Below are 13,804 nucleotides of genomic sequence, written 5' to 3' on the forward strand. Positions count from 1 at the left end.
CAGCATGGTGGAGTTTCCAACATGTCAGGTGCGTCAGTGTTGCTGACACAGATTTAAACCACTTTGCTGCTTTTTCCTTTCCCTGTCATTTCAGGGTCACAAATTCTGAACGTATGTGGGGAGTCTTGCTGTGTTTCAATGATTCCGTATTGAGAGATGGCTCTGTCTCATGTCACCAAAGAGGAGTTCCTGTGGATGGCCATTTTCTGTGCAAGCATAAACCTGATCCTACATAGAAGAGGTCAGAGTTGTGATGCTACAGTTAAATGGAATTGAATTACTGCATCTTATAAAGGAAACCAATGCACAATCTTTTGTGCTTTTGTCACCTGAGTGGACTTGATACATAAAATCAGTACAAGTTTTTCAGTCAATCATTCATCAGCAATACATTCTGCTCAGTGTGTACTGTTGTCACACAAATAATTGCCTCGAATGACAAAAACTGATATTGCCCTGAATAAATTCATATTCAGCTGAATATCACAGATTTCACAGAGTAACCCAGAAAATCAGAGTGTACCTTACATTTCTTCGTAAATTTCTGTCCATCCCAGGGGCAACACGTGTGACTGGTAACACTTTAAATGTCTGGTTCAATGAATGATTTTGTTGAACAACTGGAAATTTTGGAGGGGGTAGACTGCATTACAAATATTTGCTTTTACCTATATATGCTTGTATAAAAGAAGTAAGAAAGCATTTGCAGCAGTGACACACATTGCAACTCCCATGTCAGAAAAACACAGCTAACTGGTGCATATGCTATGGAATTCTGGCTTTGCTTTTGCATGCAATGACATCCAGGGCTAAAAAACTGAGACCCTCACAACATGCAGTTAGATACCAATATATGGTATTCCAACTGAGGTTGGAAAAGACCTCGAGATCACCGAGTCCAACCTGTGCCCGATCCCCACGTTGTCACCCAGCCCAGAGCACTGAGTGCCACGTCCAGTCGTTCCTTGGACACCTCCAGGGATGGTCACTCCACCACCTCCCTGGGCAGCCCCTTCCAATGCCTGACCACCCTTTCCGTGAAGAAATTCCTCCTGATGTCCAACCTGAACGTCCCCTGGCACAGCTTAAGGCTGTTTCCTCTCATCCTATCCCTTGTTCCCTTGGAGCAGAGCCTGACCCCCAGCTGGATCCTCCCTCCTGTCAGGGATTTGGGGAGGATGAGAAGGTCCCCCCTGATCCTCCTTTTCTCCAGGGTGAGCCCCTCCAGCCCGCTCAGCTGCTCCTCATAGGACTTAGCATCTAGAGCCTTCCCCAGCCTCGTGGACACACTCCAGTGTAATCATGTGCCCACAATCTTCAGAGATCCTAGAGAGGGAATTGGGGTATTCACGGATGGCTGAGGAAGGGCCAGCATGAGGGTGGCCTGGTTTGCTGGACCTTTCGTTGCCTGATCAGCAGGGGAGCAGCAGCATCCTTGAGGGGCTGGTTTCACTTCAGCAGCCTCGTGGGGAGCACGGCTGGGACATTCTGGCAATGGAATTCAGCGGGATCAGGCCTGAGGTGGAAGGTGAGGGGAGATAACAGCGATGAAAAGGAGATGCAACTCCTTGGAGATCGGACCGGGCTGAACACCAGGCTGGGGTTCAGTGGATTGGACGGGGACATCATGCATGTGGTACCTTCAGGGAGTGTGAGGGCTGAGGGAGTCCCTCAGTGTGAGGGCTGAGGGATCTGTCAGGGTGTGTGAGGGCTGAGGGGCTCTGTCAGGGTGTGTGAGGGTTGAGGGGCTCTGTCAGGGTGTGTGAGGGCAGAGGGGGTCCCTCCCTGTGAGGGCTGAGGGATCTGTCAGGGTGTGAGGGCTGAGGGGGTCCATCAGTGTGAGGGCTGAGGGAGTCCCTCCCTGTGAGGGCTGAGGGGGTCCCTCAGTGTGAGGGCTGAGGGGGTCCATCAGGGTGTGTGAGGGCTGGGGTGTTCTCTCAGTGTGAGGGCTGGGGAGTTCCCTCAGTGTGAGGGCTGAGGGGGTCCATCAGGGTGTGTGAGGGCTGGGGTGTTCTCTCAGTGTGAGGGCTGAGGGGGTCCATCAGTGTGAGGGCTGAGGGGGTCCATCAGTGTGAGGGCTGAGGGGGTCCCTCAGTGTGAGGGCTGAGGGGTTCCCTCAGTGTGAGGGCTGGGGGGGTCCATCAGGGTGTGTGAGGGCTGGAGGGGTCCCTGGTGGTTTGTGAGGGCTGAGCGGGTCCCTTTCCCCACACCGGAGCCGTTTTACCTGCCCATAGAGGAGCTCTGGCGAAGACGCCCCTGACAGAACATCACCTGTAGCAACACGGAATGTCCGCACCATCGAGAGGAGCCGCTTGGTGTCACTCCTCCATCGTTAGAGCTGTGTGGAGCGGAGGAAACACCGGCACCGTGTTGGCGGTCGGTGTCTCCTGTGGCTGCATTGCTGGAGGCAGGTGGGTGAGGGCAGAGCTGCTCATGCAATCAAACAAATGTCTTCCTCTTCGACACGACCTGTTTTCTGTAGTGATAATTATGTCCATATCCTGCATTATTCCTTGCAGTGCCTCTGATTCTCCAGGGACGAGGCTGAAATCCAGGATCTGAGTAGCTGCAAGGAGGCTGCAAGGTCACTCCTGCGGGTCGTGAGGGCTCATTCCTCGGCTCCCAAACAGGTCCTGATGTCTCCTGTGTGGAAGCTATGGACACCATTTTTCATTTTATGAAAAATATTTAGCATAAAATTATCGTTGCATGGATATTGTCAGGCACAGGCTGTTCTGTCCGAATTAGGCTCTGCATGAAAGCAGGATGAAAAGACCATCCTTGATCCATCATTTAATCCAGTAATAATTAAAGTTCTATTTTATTTTCCTTCAGTATAGGGTCTTAAAACTGCTATAACTGTCAGTGGAGAATTATGAAGAGTTGAGCCATTTAAGTTTTTACACCATTTCTTTCCATCCCGCATTGTGAAGATGTATTTTCCCACTGGCAAAATATTTCAGTTTAAAATGCTTCTGGAGGGAAAATTGACCCTGGCACAGTATGACTTGTTTTGAAAGGGACTTCTGAACTATTTCTTTCTTATTATAAACCAGTACAAATGAAAAAAAAAAATCTTACAATACAATCTAGTGATGATTGGGATAGAATAGCATAGGTAATTGGAATGTCTGGGTTGGAATTGTTATGAGAAGGTCTGTTTTCATTATATTTCCAATAGTTTACCCTAATGCTGAGTGGGACTTGACAGGCTCTACACTTTTGGATGCCTGTCCCAGTAGAACTGAAGGTCTTAAATATATTCCTCTCAAGAATATGGGCTGAAAAGGGCCAGTTGGATCAGACACCTGTGCAACCATAAACGTGTTCAGCCCTTTAACAGATATTTAGTCTTCAAATGGTGCCTCAACACAGGTGCAGAGCAGCAAAATATTTCCTAACAGCCTCTGTGAAATTTATGATCTACCTTTCAAAATGCTAAAAGTTGCAAAATCTGCAAAGTATTGCGTGAAAAAAAAGCACAGAAGAGATTAAAAGTATGACTGGTGACTTAGATCCTTACAATAATGGAGGATTAGGTAAATGAAAACATTCTGTGGTCTCAGGACACAACCCTTCTTGCACTTTACTGAGGAAGGCTGTCCCTCCCCAAAATGATTCCAACCTGGGTAACTTGAGGCACATTGCTTTTTCATCCCAGTGTAATGTGATTGAGAGTTTTTTGTTGTCATATTATCCATTACAACCTGGCACTGGAAAAGAAAATGAGAATCCAAAGAAAAGGGTCAGATCTTGTTACTTATTTCCACTTCATAAAAAAGGCAGGTGTTTGTCACAACTCAATCATACATTTCATATCCTCTCTTCATCCTCTGAAGTTCAAAGCAACTCGATGATGAAAAAAATTGCAAATAGACAACCCACATTCTGTGGAGTGGCAGGATATGTGACTCCTCAGGACACACTGCTCTGTCAGCTGGCAGGCTTGGCCTGTAGCTATTAGGAAGCAGAAGTCCTGGGATGGGATGGGATGGGATGGGATGGGATGGGATGGGATAACCTGAATGTTGTTAGCAGGAGCAGGATACCCAAACCCTGCTGCCTCTGTTAATAGAGAGGAAGAATAACTTTTGGATTTTTTTTTTGCAAAGGACACTAAACTAACATTGAGAAATCACCTATTGGAATTGTGTGTGCAAAGGAAGGGAGGGATATACCTGTTACCTGTGCATGGACATTTCAGCCCTGGGTGATGGTGTGCCTCGGGGGAGGTGTGCAATGTATGTGTGTGCCTCTGCACTGTCTGCTGGTGAACCTTTTTCAGCCTTCATGGCTTTGCAGGAGGTGTTTAATGTCATGCTGTGGCAGGAGCAGGTATAGGGAGAAATCTTTAAGTCAAAGCTGCTAAAGACTGTCTCACCATTGGATGGCACTCCAGTCCTTCCTGCTCGTGGCAATCACAGCCTGAATTTTACTCTTCAAATAATTTTAGGTCAAGCAGCAACTAATAGAAAGACTTACTTTTTTTATGGCTAATGTGATAATAAAGTAAAATTACACTTGCAGAGCTGGCTTTTGTTTTGCAGCATTAGCTTTTAGGAAGTCTGTGTTGAAATCTTGCCAGATTGCTTAGTTTTCTAAATAAAGATTTCCAAATGCAGTTGATTTTGTCACATGGGACTCAGGTGTTGTATACTCTCTACTGCCAGAAATTATGTGAGTATGTTTGTGATTATAGGGTATTTTACCCCAAGGCTTTCACTCACTAGTTTATGCTTTAGGCAGTGTTTTAGATTAATGAGAGAGTGTTTTCAGCAACCCTTTCCTTAAATGATCCTTTTTCCTTTCAGCAGCTACTGCACACCTGAGTTTGGAATCGCCTTCCCCTCTGCTTCCCGTGCCTGCAGGATGGTGAGTTCTTAAGTCTGCAGACCTGTAGTCTGGCAAGCATAAATGTCTTTGCCCTCAAGTTGAAGATACAAGTGTTCAAGGAAATGTCTGCAGTTCATTCAAAGTTGTGACTGATATTTTTACACATGCAAGGAAGCACTAGATTAAATTAGAGTTATTGATACACTGTTAGTTCAGTATTGAGACAGTTCTTGGTGTCCCCGTGACCATGGCATGGCAGGTAGTGCAAGCAGGGCAGTTGCAAATTTACCTGGGTTTCCCCGGGGGTTTTGCAGTGTGTCCTGAATTCCTTGCTGCCAGTACACTTAGCTTGCAGCAAAGTGAATTATATATATGAACTGCTGACCAGACTCGAGGCTGTGTATCCCAAGGCAAAGTGTGTGGCAGCAATATTGACCTCCCTTGCCACCTGCTGCTGGTTTCTGTGGTATCCCACCCCTGCAGTTGTGCCAGCCTGACTATTTATGCAGCTGCACTTGGAAACGGAGTTGTTGTTTTTGACAACAAAAAAAACACTCCCCACAAGAAACTGGGTTTTCTTCTGGATTAGTTTTAAGCAAGATCAGGTCTCCAGTATAGTGGACCACGTGGCACAGAAACAATTTTTCTAGAACAATAGGACACGGTAATGCTGGGGCAGGAAGAGAACAGAAGACAAATATCAGTCCCATAAGCCAGTATTGCCCCTGAAGACTTCATCCTGAGACACCACAGCTAAACCTACAGTTTCAGTGATCAACAGTAAACTGTGTTCTATGTTATTATTATTATTATTATTATCATTATTATTACTATTACTACTACTACTACTACTGCTATGCTTGGACCTGCTTCCATATGCCATCTCCTGGTGACACACAGGCTTGGTAATGGCCCTGACAAGCACAGATAAACTGTACTGAGCACAGCTCAGTGTGGAGCTTAATGTTTGTGGCAAAATCCATGCCATAAGTAAGATCACTGTAGTGACAGCAAATGTCTGCTGTGGAAAGAATGGCCTGAATTTCTTTTTATCTAGGAGTAGAACAGAAGCCTTCTAGTTTCAGGTAAGCCTCTAAGTGGGAAGTATAGTGATAGGAAAATAAGAGTTCATCCATTTTTACCAGTATTTCCTTGAAACAAGTATGACTATTATCATATTGTCCTCTAAAGAAGAGTTATTTCCAGAGGAACATCTTAGTACTTTTACAGTGTGAGAGTTTTATCACTCTTTATTTATTTCCCATAAAGGAAGAGGAGCTCAGCTCAAGTCCTTTTTCTTTAGTCAAAGAAGGGCTCAATAAAACTGCTTGAGAAACTACCACCACATTTGGGATGACAGCAGGGAGATTTACACACTGTATTTACCCAGCACTGTATATAAACAACTGTGGTTCAGCTGAAACATTTTTTCCAAGTCAGATACAGTAAAAATTCAAATCTGGCCCAGTTTGAGAAGATGAGTCAGAAAATTCCTGCTGCAGGGGAAAGAAACCTCAATGCATGGCTGGCCTTGGTGACAACCTGCCAGGAGAAGAGGGACCTATGAAACTTTCTTCTAACGTTTTATCTGAATCTTATCTGCTCAAACACTTCAGGGTTCAGGAAGAGCAGCCAAAGTCAATTTTTGCTGAGAGTGTTTAAAACCAAAAATAAACAGAAGGGAGAATTTGTACGTGTGCAGGAGGAGGCGTTGGGGTGGAGAATGGACAGGGTGGTGGGATTGGGGAGGGAATGATTTAACCTACATTGACTCTTTTGAAATCCTCTTGGAAGTATCCAATGTTTTCTCAAATGACAATGAAATTGCACAATCCATAACTGTGGTGGTGGAGAGCTGCTGGTGTGTGTCCAGGGGCCAGTGTTCTCTCTGCCCTGCCAGGTAGGTGAAACAATAGTCAGTATGAATTACAGAACAGCTGTGTCATTACTCCATGCCACTTATCTGATTCTACAAAGCCTGAAAAAATACCTTCTGACATGTATAAAACAGAAACTGAATTTTAAGGTCTTTGTCTGTTAGTATTTTAAAATACTAAAAAAAAAAACTAAAAAATAAAACCAAACCAAAACCCTCACAGTGTGCACTGTTATGCTGGTCCAGACACAACAAAATCCTTGGGGTTTCAGGAGCATTTTGTGAACTTTCCCCCTGTCTTGTCATCTGAGAAAAGGTACACTGATGTTGTTGTCATCCAGTTTTGTCTGATGGTTGAGAGATTAGTTATCTGCTCTGTGCCTCCAATTTATTCTGGTTCCTATGAAAAATATTGTCTGTGAAAACATGAAACATTTACAAAATGTCAACATTTCGGTCCTATCTGCCTGTAGATCAATATGAATGGGTCACAGTGCCCTCTCAGGGAGCAGGTCTGTGTGACAACCTAAACTAATATGTATCCAAGGTCCTTTAAAAAAACCCACAAACCATCTTTATCCATGGGGTTCCCAGCAGGATAATTTCTATCAGATAGGTCTGAGTGATCCTGTATAAGATGGCTTCTTTTAAATGTGCACTGTAGCAGAAGCAAAACTTGCATTGGTACAGACACAGTTAATCTGGAAGTACACATTCTGCACTGCTCCTTGTTTCACTTTCCATCTTCATCAAGTGAAAGTATCTCGTGATACTTTAAACCATTTTTAACAGGCACAGATGTAGGAGAAGCTCTCAAATTGCACATGCAATTACAGCACAGTGTGGAGGAAGCTGGGCACACCTTGGGATAACATTTTCAAAAGCTGTTAAGTAAGAGGTTTAAAAGACGTGTGTCCCACGTGCTGATGGGGCCAGACTGGCACAGGGATGTGGTGCAGCACATCTGTGCAGATGTGTTATCAGGCAGCTCTAATTAATACCCCTCAGGTGCAGCAGAACTCCAGTGGGCCCTTCCTTCCTGCCCAGCTTCCCATCGCTCCACGCCTCTGCCAGGACTCAGCATCATTCCTGCTTGGCTGCCAGGGCTCTGTCACAAGTGCACGGTCTCACAAGTGGGTGAACACAAGAAATTGGTTTGGAATGGAAAGATTCAGGGTCCTAAGTGTTAATGCTTTTAAAAATCACAGTGTAACTACGGGGAATGCCTTTGCAGACCCTGGGCTGTGTCCTGAAGTTCTGAGTACAGCTGTGAACTAAGGGGTAAAACATTTCAACAGACTTTAAAATATTGTCTATTCCTGGTCTCTTGGAAAGAATTGTTGTTACCTAGACACATAGTCCAGTAATATTGGTCAGATTCCATGTACCCTGTGATTTGTGTTTAGCACCCTTGTAGTTTAATCAGGAGCCAGGAAAAGCTTGATGTACTGAAGATAGCTTTAATCTTAAATCCTGAAACTAAATAGCAAAACCAGAAGAAATATGAGTACTTGGGATTTAAATGTAGCTCCTACTCTTCGGCGTGTTAATTGAAAAATCACACAAAATAAATATGAAGAAGCCAAATAGGAACATATGTACATTGCAAAGGCTTGGGTGTTCTGGTTTCAAGTTGTTTCCTTCTGAAAGCTTTGTATAAGCACGAGGTACATCACAGGTCAGGTGGAGCCACCTCACCCCGAGCAGTCAGGAGTCCCCATGTCCCATAAATTGTGTCTGTGCTGCAGTCACTGACCAGAGAGGCATTTTCAGGCTGTGCCTGTTCTGTAGTGAAACATGTGAGATGAAATCCCTGCAAAGTTTAAGGGTAAGGCATAGCATTGCATTTCGGAGGTCTACTGTCTAGCTCTTCTCAGTTATCAGGATTCTATTTTCCCAGAGGAAGAGATTGAAAGAGTGAGGAAGGAAACAATGCTTCATTAGGTCCACTGAGTGTGTACTTTGGGCTCATGTCCATTGAATTAAGCAAACAAGCTGCCCACAGGAGGAACCAAATGCCACAGCTGGGAGTTAGCTGGACACTTGGTGACCAAAACCAAAACTGAAAATGTCCTTTGTCACTTGTAGATCATGAGGGTTTGATTGACATAGCACCTATGGCCAGGTGTGCAAAGAATTAGTTTATTGGCAAGTTGAAAAACAGTGCAGAAATTGTTGTCTAAGAACTATGTTTGGATCGATTTACAGAACTTCAGTGAAGCAGGTTAAATTTGGTGAAGATTTGGCTGTCAGTTTTGTTGTATATGTGGGTGTGTGTATAAAAATCTTATAAATTCTCTTGGGGATGGTCCTGTGCAGGGCTAAGAGTTGGACTCAATCATCCTTGTAGGTCCCTTCAAAATCGGCATATTCTATGATTCTGTCATTCTGTGAAATATATTTATTTCTTCCAGCATAAAAGAAAATTGATGAATATCAAGAACAACTCTTGAAGCAGAAGCTCTGGTAATTTCTCAATACAATGAGGAGTTGCTTCTAAGATAAAGGCATTTAGTATGAACTCTATGCAGGCCTTTGCTCACATTATTGTTTATAAATATATTATAAACACTCTTGGGGTTTTTTTACTATGGAGGGTTTTTTTAGCACATCAGGCAAGTAGTTCCTTTTTATTTCTATCAGTCTGTGCTGTTACATGATGGAATTGAAGAGCATTCAGTTTTCCTAATTGCAGGCACATCTCACATTCCAAATACACGCTCAGCTTTAACTGCCTGTACTTAAAATAGGAAAAGGTGGAGATTTAGAGCTGAGTGCCTTGAGCTGTATTCCAAGGATGCTGCCCCTTGTGCTGCCAGGGGATTAAGGAAGGACAGCTGCCTGCCCACTTAGCTCTCATGTTGATTGTGCACCAAGAATATGAATTTCCACCTCTCTTCTTGATAATAAATTCAGAATTTCTGATTCTCTGCCCCCATGATGTCCTCCCCTTTGTGGCAGTTGGCTGGTGATTTTGATGGAAATGAAACTGAGATTGGGAGACTGACAATTATTTTCTAACAGCAGTAATTAATTTGCTCCAGTAGGACTGTCAAGAACTCCAGAAGTGGGGCAAACAAACAAAGTTCCTTTTGAAATGTCTTTGTATGACTGTGCCTGGCTTTCAGAACATCAAATTCAGATCACATACTCACTTTTTAAAGAAAATTTTAGGGTAACTATTTTACAGTTGGTTTCGGGGTCATTTTAGCTTTTTTTTTGGTTTTGGTTTTTTTTTTACAAGGAAATTTAAGATGGAACAAAGGACTTCATTTTTGCTACAGCAAAGCATTTTCAAATATTGGAACATCTTGTTTTATGAGGTGAAAAATCTCTGCTGCCAGAGCATAGTTTGAAGTGCTGCAAAAGGCAGTGTCTTCACAGAAAATCACACTGGTTCTCAGTGAAGCAGGGTGAAGATCTGTGAGGTACATTCCACCCTGCAACATTTCAGTGAATCACAAAAGTCTGTGGTTCAAGGTTTAGTTTCCTCATCTGAAATAGAAATATATAGCTAAGCTTGGAAGGGCAGTTGTTGTGTACTGGTTGAGAATATTTTAGCAAAACATTCTTTGTCCAAAAATGCTGTTTTCTGTCTGAAAGTACGGTTGTATTAGAAGGGAAAACACTTGTGGGCATGTACTTTTTACAAAAAAAACTTCTGAGCTCCAGATGGAATTTCTAGTCAAAGTAAGAAAATGTGAGAGACTCTCCCATTTTGGAAAATTGAGAAGTCTCAGAGAAGTGTCCTAAAGAAATGGCTGTCTGAAATTTGTCTGCCTGTACGAGGGTTGTGTGCTCCTGTTCTCTGGGAGAAGGTTTGGAAGGTCTGCACTTTGTTCCAGTCTGGAACACAGTAAATGTTGATACTTCAGGATTTTTCTCAGATATTTATTCCTGTCTGGCCATAAATAGTAATTTAAATAGTAATTTTAAAGTTTAAATAGTAATTCAATACAATGACTTTTAGCCTCTTTGTAATCTTACTGTGCATTGGTTTCACTCTTCCTCTTTGGGATATGTGCATGTCCTGCTTGTCTTACATGTGTTACCCAGCTGAACAATGCCATGGGGTGCGTGATCCACCTAATGGCCTGGAATTCTGGCACCGTGTCCTTGCTTAGAATAGGTGGGGCTGTGTACACCCAAAACCAGAAAATGTGTGTTTGGACAATAAGATGGTTGGGGCTTGTTTGTGTTTAGGTTTGCACATTCTGCACATAAGCCATTGATCCCGAGTAAATAATGAACAAGAGAAAATCCATTAAATAAGTTATTCAAAATATCATGGAACTTGTCAAATTAATGATTTCACAAGCAACACCCAACCAATTGTTTTTGCAATAGAGCAGTTTTTTAGGGATTAGAGAAAATCCAAACTGCTGGCAGGCAAAATCCAGCTGAGGTGAGATCAAAATTTTGCATTAGAGCTTGAAAGTCCGGAGAATTGTGGGAAATGTTGAACTGACTAAGTTTAGTGAACTATTAATTCCTTTTTTTTTTCAAAACCTTTTTTTGCAAAACCTGGCATGGGAGAAGGATGGATATGTCAGTGTGAGGGCAGTTGCTGTTGACCACACTGTGGTAAATGCTCAGTAATGAAGCTTTGGTCAAATAGAATTGGCTCAATGAGATGTGAAGCTAGCAGAGTATCTATTACAAATTAAGAGATAAATCTGTGGCTACTTTGAAAACATTCTTTATTGCTCAAACTAAGAGCAGTCAATGAGAACAACTTACAAAGGGGATGGAAAAATAATGTTACAATTATGGCTTAAATGTTATGAGATTAGGAAATCGTGTTTCCCAACTACCTTCAATTTTTTCATTATAAAATAATGTAAAATTGATAGGAAGTGTTTTTTTCCACGTCAGGAGACGTGATCAGCTCTGTGGTATCCAGGGAGAACACCAAAGGAGCACTGAACAGCTGAGCACTGGAAGAGCTCACCTGCTGGGTGCTCCACGGGGTGCATTTTCTGTTGGCCTGTGCTCAGAGAAGGTGCAAATGTACAACACCAGAGTGCCTTTAGCATGGTCTGCCACTTACAGAGACTTAGGTGCAGCAAGAGTGCCCAGCTGGGCTTGTGGGGTTGGGACTCAAACTGACATTGCTGAAGCCATAATGCATTTCTCAGTGATAATGGGACTGGCCCAAAATTCACTTCACTGAATCCATGGGTAGGTGTGGGGAGGTGTAGCTCATAGCTCACTATAGACCCTGTCCCAAGACAGGATGATATTTTAGCAGTACTCAGTTGTATCAGTTGGCATGATTAAATATGCTTATATTGCTACTGCTAATTTTAGCAGGTTACAGGGATAATGAGAGAGCTAAGATATGAGAGATTGATCAGACACTGCCAGCCCAGTTGAAACTCTCCATGGAAGAGATATCTGGACTTTGGGCAGGGCATTTTTTCCATGCAGAGTGGGTATGCTATTGTCCAGATTTGTCTCATTTCAGCCTAAGTAGTTCCAGATTTCAATGAAACACAATGTTTGTGAACTTTTTCCACTTCATATATCCCTAAGGACTGGGTATACTGAGCTGAACAGGGATTTGGACACTCCTGTTACTAATGCTGTGAGTCTGATGGTCATGACCTAGGCCAAAAGAAATTGGTGAAATTGGTTTCTGGAATGAACATGCCACGTGTGGTCCCTGATTGTATTCAGCTTCAAACCACGAGAGGAAGTGCACAGTTCATTTCCCAGGATGTCCTTCCTGTTTGAAGTGAACAGGAACAGTCCTCGAAGAGGCACTGAAGTACAGTCTGGTGGTGTTTGCTGAGCAGCCTCAAATTCCAGTGTAATTGAAACTCAGCCTTTCCTGGGAAGAGCCCAAGAACTCCAATGAACAGGAAGGAGATGGACATCTTCAGAAGATTTGCCTGAGGATTAAATTTTAAATAACTGGCATATAATTTTTTTTTCCAAAATAAATTCCGTGTTGGACTATCATAAGATTTATAGACAGTTCAGGAAATTTCTCCTATAAACCTCTACAAGTCAATGGCTGGAATGGTACAACTGTGGGTATCAGTGACTGAAACTCTCTAAAGAATCTTGCAGTTAAGGCTTTGGGGCTGCTGAAATTCTCCTGAAGGGCCCAGTTCCACTTTACCAGCTCAGCAGTTCTTTGGGACTGCTCAGCTATTTATCCATCCTGTGCAATTGTGGGGAAGATTCTGAGAGCTCTCACAGACCCTCAGGATCCAGGTGTGCCATGCTGGGGAACCTTTACAGTTTAGTGGTTGTCACTCTGGCATTCTAAATTCATGTCAGCAACACCCATTTCAGTTGTTGCTATTCAAACATTTCCTAGTCTTTTCTATACTTTTTATTATTATTTATGTGCTTAGTAGTGTTTTGGAAACTTGTTGGTCCTTGTTTTTCACCCAGCACCTTAACCGTGGTTTATAAAGAGGCTTGCAAGATAGTTTTTCTGTCCTTAAACCACTTTCTGGGTTTTGTGTATTAAAACAGCAAACTTTTTCAGTCTCTACTTAAAGACCTGTTTAATATTTAACTCAAATAAACAGAATGGGGATTTTTTTCGTACAAAACTATCCATTACAGACAAATATATCTTTGGATTATCTTGCTTCAAATGATTTAAAGAAAAAGGCAAGAAAGAATGGACCTTTTGTAGTACTTCAGCAAAGAGCAGAATGGGAGGTGCTAAGTATTTAAGGACATCTTTTTACTGTGTGCTGTAAGAGTTAGTAAGATTGGTACTTTGGAGCAGTAACTCAAGAAGGTGCTGTGCAGAAAAGCAAAACCAAAATATTAGGCCTGACGTAGTTCGTTTAATTTGCTGCTGATTTGCCCTCAGCCTCTTTCTCTTAACTCTTCCCAGCTCCTGTGATAAGTTTCTGCTTGTTGCTGGTTTTTTCCATAGTAAAACTTTTGTCCCAGTGCCAGCACATTATGTTCCTGGTTAGAGCCGTGACGTCAAATGGTATCTGGCTCCAGGCCAAGGAATGCTGCTGGGAAGGAGGGAATGAATGAATGGATTTTTCAATTCACATTGTAGTTGCCTCTTTCAGAGCCAGGAATCTGCATGGAATATTCAGTCAGCTGGCTAAGGTG

At 42.9% G+C, this 13,804-nt stretch overlaps 1 long non-coding RNA gene across 1 annotated transcript in view; it reads left to right on the top strand.

The window, feature by feature from the left end:
* The first annotated feature begins 2,068 nt into the window (after positions 1–2,068).
* The window catches only part of LOC135423707 (uncharacterized), a 140,554-nt gene continuing 128,818 nt past the window's right edge, over positions 2,069–13,804 (top strand). Inside the window, exons 1-2 of the long non-coding RNA XR_010434911.1 lie at positions 2,069–2,411; positions 4,812–4,872. This is a non-coding gene — a long non-coding RNA (uncharacterized LOC135423707). The remainder of the gene's footprint in view (positions 2,412–4,811; positions 4,873–13,804) is intronic.

The sequence above is a fragment of the Pseudopipra pipra genome, chromosome 17 (genome assembly GCF_036250125.1).
Source record: "Pseudopipra pipra isolate bDixPip1 chromosome 17, bDixPip1.hap1, whole genome shotgun sequence".
In the NCBI taxonomy this organism is placed as follows: Eukaryota; Metazoa; Chordata; class Aves; order Passeriformes; family Pipridae; genus Pseudopipra; species Pseudopipra pipra.